Below are 15,027 nucleotides of genomic sequence, written 5' to 3' on the forward strand. Positions count from 1 at the left end.
GCAAAGCAAATGGGAACCGTTGAATACTTGAAGTTCTTTGCGAACTTGATCGATGCTTGTTCCGATTTATTCCGCCTTCTGTAGCGTTAATGAAGGTCCTTTGAATTCCAGCCTTTCTCGGATCCTTGTACAGGCAACGCCTCATAGGATAAGGTCTAGGAGGGACTCGTCATGCCAAGCGCCAAACGCTCAAGCAGGCGCCAACCTATGTAGCGCAGTGAGGAAGCCCCGAGAGGACTCTCCTGGCTGCAGTTTGCGGTAGTCGAAGATGATGCGATGTGCTAAGAAATTGGTACCGTCTTCAATATGTTTGTAGAAGATGAGCAGGATGTCTTGATAAGCTGCAGTAGGCAGGTCAACTTACGACGCAAGGTCGTAATAAAAATGCTCTCCTTCCGAGCCTAAAATGTTCAGTAGAACTGCCTTCTTCCTTTCGTCTGGTAGCGTTTAGCCTCTGGTAGCCTGAAAGAACGAGCGAAAACCGCGTTTTCACGTTAGCCAAAGTACAGTAAGAGTAGCAGGCGTGGCAAGGAATGGCGGCGAAGCAGGTGCGAACGCGTTGCCGGAAACGCCCAATGAAGAAAGCGAAGAAGTTGCCGTCGGCGGTTCAGAAGTAGTAGAAGCAGGCAAAGCGTTTCCCATGTCGAAAGTAAAGTACAAAAGATGCAGCAAAAGCAGGAAGTAGCAAAGGTTTTAACTTGTTTCCAGTTGTTGCGCATCGACGGGCCGGACGCACGACCTACGGCTTGAGGCCTACTGGCCGGGGCGTAAAGCGCCTCAAAAAAGAGACTCGCGACTTCGATGGGGACCGCAAATAGACTGCGCTAATTTCCAGTAGAGGGCAGTGGAACACGGAGGAGCATTCAATGTTGGGCGCGGCGTAATGCTAGCGGCCAACTCGTTTCTAAGCCAAAACACAGACGCAACAGTGTCCGCGTTTGATGTAGTCGGCTTCCGTAGGCGATGAGACTAGGGAATCTGATAATTAACCGTCGACTGATATGGAAATTTGCCCCCATGACGTCGCACCGTTCGGACTCCACCTCTAATGTTGAGCGATCGCCCTCTAGTACGAGCCACTGATTTGAGCAACCGAAGTGGGCGTGATTTCCCGTGGAAATCCTCGGCGTTGGCCCCTTCCATCAATTAGTGGGCTCTCCTTGACGGTCAGGTTGTCAGGGTAAGGAGCCTAGCCTTCGCGGTAGTTACCGCTTCCACGGAGGGAGGTACTTGTTGTCGCCTGGAAGTGAAGCTCTTTGCGCGTTACAGTCTGTCGCGCTCCGTCGCCATCCGAGCGGCTGCTGATGAAGGGGTTCCTTTATGGAAAGCCCCTAAGGAATGTGCATCGCCGTTTTTAGAATGTAACAGACACGTCTACCGCCATAACATTCCACCTGAGGGTGACCAGCTGTGAGGGTGCCTGAAGCGTCTATGTTTAGTCGCAACCTCAAGGTTTCTTCTAGAAGTGGTGGCCAATGAAACACTGCGGCTTGAGGTCCCAGTATTCGCATTGTTGTGGCCGTCTCCCTGGCAACACAGGAGCACATACACAGCCATAGAGCACAGAAAAGCACCGTGCTCACACCGAGAGCCTTCGGGTCTAGCACAGAAATCAACGCACCCGCCTTATCTCACAAAAACACCAAATCATCCATCAGACCACTAAACCTTCGCTGAAGCCCACAATTTTGAGATTAAGCCAGGTTTCACACCCTTCGCGCAGCCTCTGAGAGGGGAAAGGCCTTCCAAGTGAAAAAGTACAACCTCGTGAGCAAGCGACCGAAATCCTCTTAAGTCCACCTGGCTTCGTTTGACACAATACTTTGGATCAAACATTTCGTGCAGCTAAAGCGAGCTTTGATGTACCTCTGAATTCAACAAAACCAGGTTGTCGTGCTGCAGGCACACGTACGTGGATATGAAACCTACTAATGCCACTGAGGCTCACTGACTTCACGGATGTACCATCAGAGCCATTCTCACCTTGCAGTCAAAACTGTTAACTCTTACGTGCTTTCTCTTGTCCATAAGTGACACGCACTAAAAAAGTAACCAAGAATTTGCGCGTTTCTTTAGATAGTTTCAAGCACGCTTTAAGCGATGCCCAGAATACTTCCGTCTCCTAGATACACGTGTGAGACACACCAACGCTTTGCTTTTGTGTTTCCGCGCAAGACACGCATTAAAGGAATGGTAGACACACTTACTAAAATTGTGCTGTTTAAATAACGGCTTCTATAATTACCGCCGTTTTACTTACAAAGAAAAAGGTCGCGAACACTTCGGAAAAGTAAACTGATACTCAAGCGCGCCACTACCGTCTTCTAACAAATAACTTGGGCTTCACGTTACAAACGTATCTCACAAGGAAGATTGACACATTCAGAAAAAATGTAATAACTTTATGCGCGCAACGCACTTTTAGCAGTGTCGATGACCTTTCAAAACAATCTAAATAAAGCTCGAAACTTGCTGACGGAAGCGGTCTCCATTCCCGGAGATCTCAAAACATGTAACCATATACGAAAACTAAACGAAAAGCTGTTTCCACAAAACCTGTAGCGCATTTTCTTCATTCCGAATAGCCTGTGGTTGCGGGATATTTCTAATCCGTACTTGAGGTTGGCGCGGTCCGAAAACTCGTTTTGTCAACCAGTGAATACAAAGGGCCCGTAGGGCATTCCCATCGCTGCAGACCTCCGGCACTTTACGCCTTGGCAACATGCCTTCTAGGCATCGTACTACGTATACACTGCATTGTATGACCACTTCACGGCTGTCATCTAGTTACCTCCCAGGCGAACGGGAATAGGTTTTCGAAGTAGAAAAGAAATCAAGTATGCTGCCATGGCAACGGTTACGTTGATGTGCCAGCGGCAAACGCCATCCCGCTTCACTATTTTTTCAAAACATGCTCCTTGGCGTGCCTCCAAGGCATGCATTAGAAATGTTGCAGGCCGCTTTAGAGTTGCAGAAAGCACTCGCGACCGAATGTGAGCCGAGTAACCTCGTTCCTCCACGACATTGCACCCAGTATCATCAAGTTCCCTAGTGACCTGCAGATGCCCGCCATTCATTTTGAGCAGGTGACCAAGGTTTTAGTACATAATTTAGCGCGCGCTAAATAGGCACTTGTTGCACTGAGTTTCCTTGAACCACATTTTTTTGAAGGTTATAAAATACTTTTGTATTTTTGTTTCTACATAGTCTGCAACTAAAACGGAATTAAAATTTTGCATCAAGCACTTGTGGTTCTCTAACATGCCTGCGTTACAAAATCTCTACTGTTCGACACCCCATGACTGCTTGCGTATCACGATACTCAGTATTTTATGATACAAGATACTGCCCTAAAAAATTTCTGCACTTCCGGGTGTTGCAAATTTATAGAATTTTGCCAGTACCTTGTATCGCTTTAAGTGAAAACCACGTTTAACCATGTATGTACACATTTTGTATCTTCGCTTTGAATGTATGGACATTCCCAGACACAGTTGGATGCCTTGACGGCAGCTACATATCCATCAGGTGTACAGTTAGCAAAGTACGCTCTGTTTATATAAGAACACCACTACTTTGACCATTCAAGGCATACGCGTCAAGAAGATATTTCTTGACGTCGGCACTAGTGCCCCAAGTAAAATGCTTGATGCAAGAATTTCCGGAAGGTCATGAAATGCCGCAATTGTGCCTCAGCGCTTACCACAAAGCAGTTGATACAACCGATCTTTTCAGAGAGTACGGTCAGAATCAGACTGGTCTGGAGTAATCCAGCGAGCGGTGGACGACTGCACGAGCGCCGCCTCTGAGTAGCTGCTGGGTTCGAGTTATGCTGTATTCGAGCACCTGAAGCCTGCATGCGGCATGTAAACTCACGGCCAAACTGCAATATAGGCCGGTAAATTTGGTCATAAGAGATAATCAAATTTATCTTAGTTTTGTTTTTGGTTGCTATCGCTTGTGCAACAGTCGCCGTTCCTGATAAGCGTGGACTTGCGCCGGTATGCCTGCGCTAGCTCTGACAACCAAACGTGATTCAACAAAAAGGATCACAATAGTATATCTGAACGGCGGTAAATGGTCACGTGAACGCCAATTGGCATATGAGATGATGGACGCAAACGACGACTGACGCGAACTATAACACTCTTTTTTGCGATGGCTCCACGGCTGACCAGGGAAGAACGGCAAGAGATCGCTATAATGGACAGCACAATGTCCCATAGAGCTATTTGTAATGTGACATATCGCCGAATGGGATCTATTAGCCGAGTCTTAAAGGCTTACCGTGAAGAAGGCCGCATTGAAGTCGCTCTAAGTGGTCGCTTTGAAAGGGCCCCGTCACACGAGGACGACTTGCTGATTGTGGCCGCATCAGTACCAGATCCCTTTCTAACTGCTAAGGAAATCAGGAATGAGCTCGGCTGGACAAGTGTCAGCCTGTTAACGATAAGACGGAGGCTCCACGAAGCTGGAATTCACAGCACGATTGCGTTCCAAAGGACTTTGCTGAAAAAATCACACAGAAAGACCCACCTTGAGTTGCCTCCGCATGCGAGTCGTGGATTCCAAACAATTGGCCCATCATCATCATCATCATCATCATCATCATCATCATCATCATCATCCCATCTTATGTCCACTGCAGGACGAAGGCCTCTCCCTGCGATCTCGAGTTACCACTGTCCTGCGAAAACCGATTCCAACTACCACGAGCGAATTTCCTAATTTCAACGCCCCACCTAGTATCTGCGGTCCTCGAGTGCACATTCCTTCTCTTGGTACCCATTCTGCAACCTTAAGGGTACAACGGTTATCTAACCTGCGCATTACATAACTTGCTCAGGTGCAGTTATTTCTGTTAATGTCCACTAGAATAGCGGCTATACCCATTTGCTCAATGATCGAAACGCACTTTCTTTCTCTTAACTTTATGCCTTGCATTCTTCGTTCCATCGCTGTCTGCACGGTCCTTAGCGTGTTTTCAAGCTTCTTTGTCAGTCTGAACTATCTGCTCCATATGTGCGCACCGGCAAAATGCACTGATTCTACACCTTCTTTTTCAATGATAATGGTAAGCTTCCACTCAGGAGCTGACAATATCTGCCGCATGCCGATCCAACCCATTTTTATTCTTCCATGAATTTTCTTGTCATAATCAGGGATCCCTGTAACTAATTTACCTAGGTAAACGTACTCTTTCTCAGACTCTAGAGGCTGATTGGCGATCCTGTACTCTCGTTCCCTTGCCCTGCTATTCATCACTATCTTTGTTTTCTGCATATTACTCTTTAACCCCACTCTTACACTCTCTCTGATAAGGTCCTCAATCATTTGTTGTAACTCCTCTGCAGTGTTCCTGAATAGAACAATGTCATCGGCAAACCGAAGGTGGCTGAGATATTCGCCATCGATCTTTACTCCTAAGCCTTTCCAGTGTATAGCTTGAATATTTCTTCCAAGCACGCACTGAATGGCATGACTGAGATTGTGTCTCCTTGTCTGACCACTCTCTTGTTAGATACCTTTCTACTTTTCTCGTAGAGAATCAAGATACAGGAGGTCTCTGAATACCTCCTGTAAACACGCTGTGAATAGCATTGGAGAGATCGTATCTCCCTGCCTGACGCCTTTTTTTATTGGAATATTGTTGCTTTCTTTATGGAGGACTATGGTGGCTGTGGAGCCGCTATAGATATCTTTCAGTATGTTTACATACGCCTCGTCTACACCCTAATTCCGCAATGCCTCCATGACTGCTGAGGTTTCGACTGAATCAAACGCTTTCTCATAATCAATGAAAGCTATATATAATGGTTGGTTATATTCCGCACATTTTTCTATCACCTGATTGATAGTGTGAATATGATCTATTGTTGAGTAGCCTTTACGGAATCCTGCCTGGTCCTTTGGTTGACGGAAGTCTAAGGTGTTTCTGATTCTATTTGCAATTACCTTAGTAAATACTTTGTAGGCAACGGACAGTAAGCTGATCGGTCTATAGTTTTTCAAGTCTTTGGCGTCCCCTTTCTTATGGATTAGGATTATGTTAGCGTTCTTCCAAGATTCCGGTACGCTCGAGGTCATAAGGCATTGTGTATACAGGGTGGCCAGTTTTTCTAGAACAATCTGCCCACCGTCCTTCAACAAATCTGCTGTTACCTGATCCTCCCCAGCTGCCTTCCCCCTTTGCATAGCTCACAAGGCTTTCTTTATTTCTTCCGGCGTTACTTGTGGGATTTCAAGTTCCTCTAGACTATTCTCTCTTCCATTATCGTCGTAGGTGCCACTGGTACTGTATAACTCTCTATAGAACTCGTCAGCCGCTTGAACTATCTCATCCATATTAGTAACGATATTGCCGGCTTTGGCTATTAACGCATACATCTGATTCTTGCCTATTCCTACTTTCTCCTTCACTGCATTTAGGCTTCCTCTGTTCCTGAGAGAATGTTAAATTCTATCCATATTACACTTCATTATGTCAGCTGTCTTACTGTTGAGGAATCCACAGAATAGTCCAAAATCCTGCCTTTGCTCGCACCGCATCAAAAGAGTGGGCGCGAAGCTATACTTCGCGCCAGACGCGCGCTATATTTTGCGCCGCAAACCTACTTCGGACCAAAGACAAATTAAAGTGACCGTTTTATTTTTCATGAAAATAGTTACGTGCTGAAAGAACAGGTTCATGCCAAAAAAAAAATGAAAGCGAAATAAATAGACTGGGATTCGACTAAATGTCAAGATTAGGTAAACCGATGCGTTCAAGTAAGTATACCGCTTCTAAATGAACCAAGTTGGCAATCACTATGTATCCACCAAAAAAAAAAAAGGACTGTTTCAGTGTGCTTGTGAATACCAGCTGCTGCCTAGAGCAAATGTCCTAATAGATCTCCTTTTTCAGCTACGCAGTACTGTCACCACTTTATCACATTTTCAGTGGCTTTCTTGATGACCAACACCGGAATTCCACGGCAAACATCCGTTATCCTTGTCGAGCAAATCTGACGTCCGTCTCAATCACGTAAGCACGATCTTTCACATAACCCCAAAGAAAGAAATCGAGTGGAGAGAGGTCAGGCGTCCTAGCCGGTCAAATTGAAGGCCCCTGCCTTCCAATCCATTGCGCATGAAAAGTCGCATCCAGCTAGTTTCGCGCTTGGCTGCTGCTGTGTGCTGTGATACCGCAGAAATGGAAGATGTGACAGCGGGACTCAGCTAAGAAACTCATCCGCTACTCCTGCAAGGATTTCTTTCACGGAACGCTGTCCAGTCAGTGCGTGATTGAAGATGGGACCGATTATAGCACCCTCGTAAGTTCCGAACCACACATTAAACAACCGCTGGTACTGGTGCCGAGTGCGCTTTACACAGTGTAGATTGGAGTCACTCCAATTGCGCGTAATACGCAAATTTACCTGGCCGTTTCTGCAAAAATTGGCTTCATCTGTGCACCTGATGTGCTTAAAAAGTTCGGTGACTCATCTGTTTTTGTGAGCACCCAGTTCGACAAATCTAGACGATTTTACAGGTCCCTGTCTTTCAAGCATTGGTGCCGGTTAAGGCGGTACGGGTGAAAGGCCGTCGTTTAGAATCCTCCAAACTGATGACAGGGAAATTGGTACCTGGGTGGCCACGTCCCGCACGCTAGCATGAGGGTTTGAGACCATAAATGCTAGAACATACGTGCATAGGCTAGGACCCAAAGGTGGAGTTCTACGCCGATGTTTCTTCAAGCTGCAAGTTTGTCTCAGATATCATCATTTCTGATGATAGTCGACGTGTTTATTCTACCACCACACTCCCATGACTGATATGTATTGCGGCATTCCTTTTGTTGTCATTTTCCGCTCCCAATGAAGGGATAATCTTTATTTTATGCTCGTTAGAGAAAGACATGGTGACTGGGACGAAACAAAACGCACGTTTAAACGTTTGTACTGGCGTTGTCAATTGGCTTTTGTGATGATAGGTTTAGTGAGAAAAAAACATCCGTGCACTTTTCTACGCCAAGACAACAGCTATCACAGCTTGTTGCCAATTAACACCAAACGCGACGTGTTACTTCGGCGCGGGCGCGGCAAATAAGGCACGAACTTGATCACGATGTTTTGCTTTATTTCCTTTATTTCGTTCTAGATAACGCAGTGGGAGACTGCTCGAGGGCTAAGTCATATGGTATGCTCCATATTTCGCGCGATTTATTTATCAGTCGGAAAAAATTAGTGCCCAATCAGTACGTCGCTCAAAATGCCGCCCTTAGATGACCCTTGGATGTGCCTACAAATCCTTCATTGACAGTTGGATAATTAGGAGAGTACGTGTCGAGTTAGATAATAAATTGTAACTACCTAATCAAATCATAGTGATGAAAAAATTACTTGCAGCTACTCCACTGTATCGCAAACAATATGCAATAGGCTTTCTTCAAGTAACGCACTGCCCTTCTATTAAACCTTGGTGCATGGGTGTTAAATAGATCACCCTGTATATATTTATGACTTTGCATACAGGTGACAATGTTTCCATCCCTAATAAATGTTGTAAATTATTAGAAATGTTTCTTTCTTCATGAGTCGTTAGCATTGCTTACTGGAAAGAGAAGCAATACCGAGACACACAACATTTACGTGAATTTCACATGTCATTGATAAAAGACTCTGCCGAAAGGTCACTGAAGTCTATAGTTTTTTTTCTCGAGGTCAAAAAAGCACTCATACCAATGTCAAGCTTGCTGAATATACATTCAACATATTCGTTTTGTAGGCTATCCATACATTAAAAACTAATTTTCAATTTGTCAGTTGCATCTCTTGAAAATATAATAAACTTTGTCCTGTGCGTACATTTAAATATGTTGCGTAGTGTGTATTGCGGTTACAGTGGAAATTTAAAACACTGTTCAAGGCAGAAAATGCGGATTAGGTAGCCGGCGCTAGTGATTCTAATGCGCGTGTCTTCATATTGTCAGGATTTGGATAAATAAGGCGAATGCATGAACTAAAAGCCGTGCACGTCCGCGCCAATAATGATGCAGTAAGTTATTATCCCAGTAAAATTGCAAGTGAAAAAGTCTACGAAAGTCAAAAGAAGCCTCAAATGCTGTGGGTGAAAAACCTTTGGTAATGGCACTTCAGGTATGTATGCGTGTGTTTGGGGAAGGGAGAGAGCTTCGGCGTACGGGGGGGTAGTAATGAACGTTTCCTGACTCCTCTGGGTGCTGTACATGTGAGTATATAATTCTTCCGCTGCTTTTAGTATACCTTCAAGATTGCTGAAGATATTACCCTTTTCATCTTGCAGTGCATACGTCTTGGTTTATTCTTCACTAAGTTTCTTTCTCGCAGATTTCAGGCTGCGTCAATTTTTGCTTCTTCAGTCTTTCTCACGTTACTGTTTCGAGTATCACTTATTTTCGCCTTGTTGATCAGTTTTGGTAGTTCCACGAATTGCATCTTATCTCTTGATTTAGACACTTTCATTCTTTCTCGTTTCATTATTAGGTCCTTTGTTACTTGGGAGAGCTTGTCTACTGGTTGCCTTGGTGCCTTGCCTCTCTCTTCAATTGCATCCTCTGAAGGCAATATAGTTACGGTTTCATTGACTGCTTCTATGCAATCTTTATCTTACTGTTCTAAGGGCGCGTATTTCTTTGCAAGTACCGGCCAGAATTTGTCTACTTTGACCATTACTGCCTCTAGGTTGACCTGTTTTCTCTTGACCAATTTTGCTCTTTCTCTTTTCAAATTGAGGTGAATCCTACCCCTCACTCATCTATGATCACTTCACTTTACCTATCACTTCTACATACTGTAGTATACTGGAATCGGCCGAAAGTATGAAATCAATGTCATTTCTTATTTTACTATTACGGATTTTCCAGGTCCCCCTTTTGTTGCTAGGCTCCCGGAAAGAAGTGTTCATTATTCAAAGCTTAATCCTTTCTTTGAATTCTACCAGCATCTCTCCTTTAGCGTTTCTAGAATCGACGCTGTAGTTGCCAATTGCTTGTTCACAAGCCTGCTTTTTCTCCAGTTTTGCATAGAAGTCGCCCATTACTACATTATACTGAGTTCGCACTTTTCTCATCACAAATTCAACATCATAAAACTGATCCACTTCATAATCATCGTGATTGGATGTTCAGGCGTAGGCTTGTACTAACTTTAATCTATACCTCTTATTAAGTTCATTACGGCTACAGTTACCCTCTCATTGATGCTGTAGAGTTCGTCAATGTTGCCCGCTATGTCCTTATGGATTAGAAATCCTACCCCGTATTGCTTCTTACCTGGGAGACGTCTATAGCAGAGGACACGTGCGTTATTTCGCAATGTATAAGCCTCAGCAGTTCTTCTAATCTCACTAAGGCCGATGATGTCCCAAACGAAGTCTCCTAATTCTTCAAAGAGTCCTGCTAAGCTAGGCTCACTCGAGAGGGTTCGGGTGTTAGACGTTGCAAGGGTCAGTTCCCATAGGCGGCCTGTCCGGATTCAGAGATTCTCAGCACCCTCTGCTGCATTGCAAGTCTGACCGCCGCCTTGGTCAGGTGCTCCGCAGGTGCTGGGGACTGAGGGTCATGTGCTATTTGTTGGAGTTATAAGGGAGGGGTTGGCCAAATACTGCACCAGGGAAGCCAATTCCTGTTCTGGCGAGGGAGTGTCTTTGTTGAAGCTGAGTGCGCCTTCCTAATTTGGTTGTACTTGTATTAATATAGCCCCACTCACTCTCGGCATGTTTTGCCGGTGTCAGGCCTGGAGATGTAGCGCACTGGAGGAGGTGAAATTCGAGCTCACCATCCTCAGAATGAAAAAAAAAGAAAAATCATAGAAGGGTTTGAACTTCCGGCTATGGCTACCAAGAATTTGACATAGCACAGTCAGATAATTCCGTAAGCGGCGAGGCTACTTTATCGCCGAATAATATAGCCAAGAGGGCCCTACATGTCTAAGAGATCCCTTGATTTATCCGCCATCGGTGCGTTGCACGACTCAGAACGTCGTGGTTCCCGAATCTCACGCACGCATGTGGCCTTGAAGACGGCTAAGTACGTGATATATTTTCAGCGAACTTAAACAGCACTTAGAACTTGTGTGAAAAGAAAAAGGAAAAAGATTTAAATGCTTACCAAGGAGCCCCGAGTCGTGTCTCGTCCGCTTATTGTCGTGTCTGCCTGCCTCTTGCCGTTGTCTGTACATATACCGCAATTTGCGCTCCTGGCTAAATGCCAAGAGTAGGGAGACTGGCCGGACAAACAAAATGGCCGGCCGGCCGAACAAAGCAGACGACTCTGACAGTTTCTAAGGTATGTTCGACCTTTGTGCTGCTTTGGACAGCGTATATACCAGAACTAATGAGAAGGAAGAAATGGGGGGAGTTGTACATTTGGTGTCCGGGGAAAGTTTCGGCCTATGGGCTCGGAAGTCAGGAATGCTATGCCTCATTTAAGCTACTGTAAGCCCGTCGCCGATAAAGCAGACATGGTTTGCACACTTCGCGCGTGGAAGCAATTGACGGTCCCGTTCCCGCTACCTTTTTAACACAATTCCTGGGAATACAAAAAACAAACGCAGGAACGAATAAACACAAATGTAGACAAAAGGAATGGACGCAAATACGAAGGGAAACCAATTTCTGCAGCGCGCCTCATAAGCTGATGCGGGTAAGTTACGTCCGGCCTATGCGCATGGTATAAGCCGCAAGCTGTACAAGGAACAGTGTGACTTGATTACTTCGACTATAGCAAGATTATCACCTGGCTTTACACTGTAAAAGCTTTAAAGGCATTCCCCTCGGACTACAGTCGACACCAAAGCTACAAGAAAGCCCGTGAAGTGCAGCCGATAGTGCCAGATTGAGTTCGCCTCATTAGTGTGAGCATAACAGCGGCATTTACTCCGCTCACTGCCGACAAGGCCCAATTATTCTGTGCGCTCGCCTTTAAATGTTGTTATACAAGAGTTTAACATTTGTGGTGCAGGTTCGACGAGTGATACCTGTGGAAGATTCGTCACAGTGGCCGCACATCTATCCAGGTATGAAGTGTCATCAGCTGTGCAGGCCTCGGACCAATTCTTCATTTAGCAGCCCGAATGACGTCCGACACCTACATTGACATCTTGCAATACCCTTGTGCCTTACGCGCCTGAAGGACCATCCCCCGATGCTTTCTTGACTTTGCAAGATGGGGCCATAGTGCACTCAGTCAGGTGCGTCAAAGAATTGCTGGACAACTTAGACATGCTAACGAATGAGTGGGAGGCTAGAAGTCCAGACAAGAACATGATAGAGAATTCTTGGGCTATGATGAAGCGAAATTCCTACCGAAGAGTGGCTTTAACGACAGCCACAGCTGACCAACTTTGGGCAACTATTCAAGAGCAATGGGAGCCAATGCTGCCCGGTGACGTCGATTCTCTCTGCGATTCCCTCCCTAGAAGGATCGCGTCAGAGATTGAACGGCGAGGTGGACCGGTTGTTAATTGGGTTCGTGCATTTCAGTAGTGCACTTATATAGTCTTTCTTTATTTGCGCGTCATCAGACTGAGTGAACGTGTTACTGTATCTTTATTGATTTATTTTCGTGATAAACGTAAAAGATCATGTGGGTCATACCCACTTGAAACACGGCCTCATGTATGTGGGCCGAGCTATTCTCTTTGATTTGTTGAAATAGCCACCGAAGAAATTTTTAAAACAGAAAGTTGATGCTCGCTTGGGTTAATGCTGCATTATACAAATCTTAAAGGGGCCCTAAAGGTTAGTATGTGGTCAAGTTAAAGTGATAAAGCAGTGCTCTAGAACGTCTGAGGCGTCAATATAACCGCGAACAGAGCTTTAGTAACCGAGCAATTGATGTAAATGCATGACACCATCTGAGAACCCCCAGCGACATTCCGGTACTAGCCCGATGACGAAGGCACTGTTCATCATAATTTATGTAACTTGTAGTCTACTACTCGTATTAAAAAGATCATTTCATTAGATTATAAGATGGGAGAAAATGCTACTTATCTACTTCTATTCGATTCTAAGAAAAAAATAGCATTTTGATACTACCCCTGAAAGGCTGGTCGAAAGGCTTCGTTTTCGCTCTACCCTGCGTGCTCGAATCTGCGCCGTGCGCGCTTTGAGTTTCAGTTGTTTCGTTATCGCGTCGTGCTGCGCTGGTTCTGCTGGCTCGCGAAACTTGCATTTGGAACAAGCAGCGAGAATGCCACGTCCATGTGATGTGGTGGGACGCGCGAACGGTTCGCAGAACTTGGCCAAGGGCAGTTGCAGCGGCGAATCCAATGTTTACTTATCACTGTGTGTTAACGAGTGAAACTCTCCGTTCCAAGTGGTTAAGTGCTGTACCTCTGCCACAGCGCGTTGGCAAAGAGCCCAAAAATCGCATAGTGTGCTCGCTGCACTTTCGTCCAGAGGATTACCAGTTCAACGCCGACTTACTGATGTCGTGTGGAGTGCCTTTCAAAGCAATGCTTTACCGTGGCGCTGTTCCGTCAGTCTTGCCTGAATTCTCCGAAGCGCAAGAACAACTGCAGGTCGAAGACGGGGCTGTGAGTGCGGCATTTGGTTTTCACGAAGGAAAAAATACATATGTGCGAATATGTACAGCCATGACATACAGTTGCTGTCGTAGTTGTACGCAACGACGCCAGCAGCGCGAGCCCTGAGCAGCAGGTCACGTTCATCAGTGCTTAAATCGCTGAAGTCGAGCCCAGCATCGCGAGCCAATGTGTGGTTGTAAGGGTCGTCCATTGCAGCGAGCGTGGAAGTTGGCGTCATAAAATAAAGAACCACCTTATCGTCGTGCGCTTTCCCTTCCGCTAGCCACCATAGTTCCGCATTCGCGCTGCTGTCGGCTCTGTCCTGGCTCAGTTTCTGGCCGCGCGTTTGTGTTTTGCGCAGAAAAGCCGTAGCGCCGTCTGCGGGTGCTGTTACTATGAGACCATGACGTCACCACTCCTGAATCGGAAGGCGGGTGATTTGAACTGCGCTAGAGGTACGCGGACCGCTTCAGAACGTATTTTCTCTTAAAGTCTTCTTCGCATGAAACAAATGTTTCGAGGTGTCTGGGATGGTATTTCAACAGTCCACGTTGAGTTAATATTGTCACGTGGTGGTGACGTTGAAGAAAGAACACAGTAGCAATACTGTGAACAAGAAAACTAACTTTTATTGGGCGAACCTGTGCCCACAAAACAGGCTACACTTATAGCGCAACGATAGCGGCGAACACGCTCGGCGATCGTCGAAAATCTGCTCAGCGGGTCAAGCGCGTCGGCTTTTATAGAGCAGTCGTCGAATGTTCCAGACTAATCGTTTGGACTCGCGTGCTTTCCACAAAGTTCTACACCATTCGCGCTACGCGATGAAATCAGATAACACAAGGTTCGGCGACAACAGACAGCCGGGTAGAAGCATCGATAACTTTCCAGAAACGTCGGATACATGCAGGCGCGTCCCGCGCTGTGCGATTGCATTTGTTAAGCGGCGAAACGTGGTCGCCCGATAAAGATAAGTACACGTATCAATACCCCCCTCTTAAAAAGCATCGACTCGATGCTGCAAACAAACGAAGGTAATAAACAAAAGCACTCGTAGCAAAGAAAAGAACAAAATGACGAAGTTCGTCAGCGTCCGTAAAAGGGTTTAAGGCGCACCACGTGGACCACTTCAGATCGTGCGCGGCGCCGCTGTGAATGCGAAATGCTGTCTGGCACGACCTCATAGTCCAGAGCGCCAATACGTCGGATGACCTTGTAGGGTCCGAAATAGCGTCGGAGTAGTTTCTCACTGAGTCCTCGTCGGCGTATCGGGGTCCAAACCCAAACACGGTCGCCGGGCTGGTACTCAACAAAGCGTCGTCGGAGGTTGTAGTGTCGGCTGTCGGTCCTCTGTTGGTTCTTGATCCGTAGGCGGGCGAGCTGTCGGGCTTCTTCGGCTCGCTGGAGATAGCTAGCGACGTCAACATTCTCTTCGTCCGTGACGTGGGGCAGCATGGCGTCGAGCGTCGTCGTCGGG

The sequence above is a fragment of the Dermacentor andersoni genome, chromosome 9, assembly GCF_023375885.2.
Source record: "Dermacentor andersoni chromosome 9, qqDerAnde1_hic_scaffold, whole genome shotgun sequence".
Classification (NCBI taxonomy): domain Eukaryota; kingdom Metazoa; phylum Arthropoda; class Arachnida; order Ixodida; family Ixodidae; genus Dermacentor; species Dermacentor andersoni.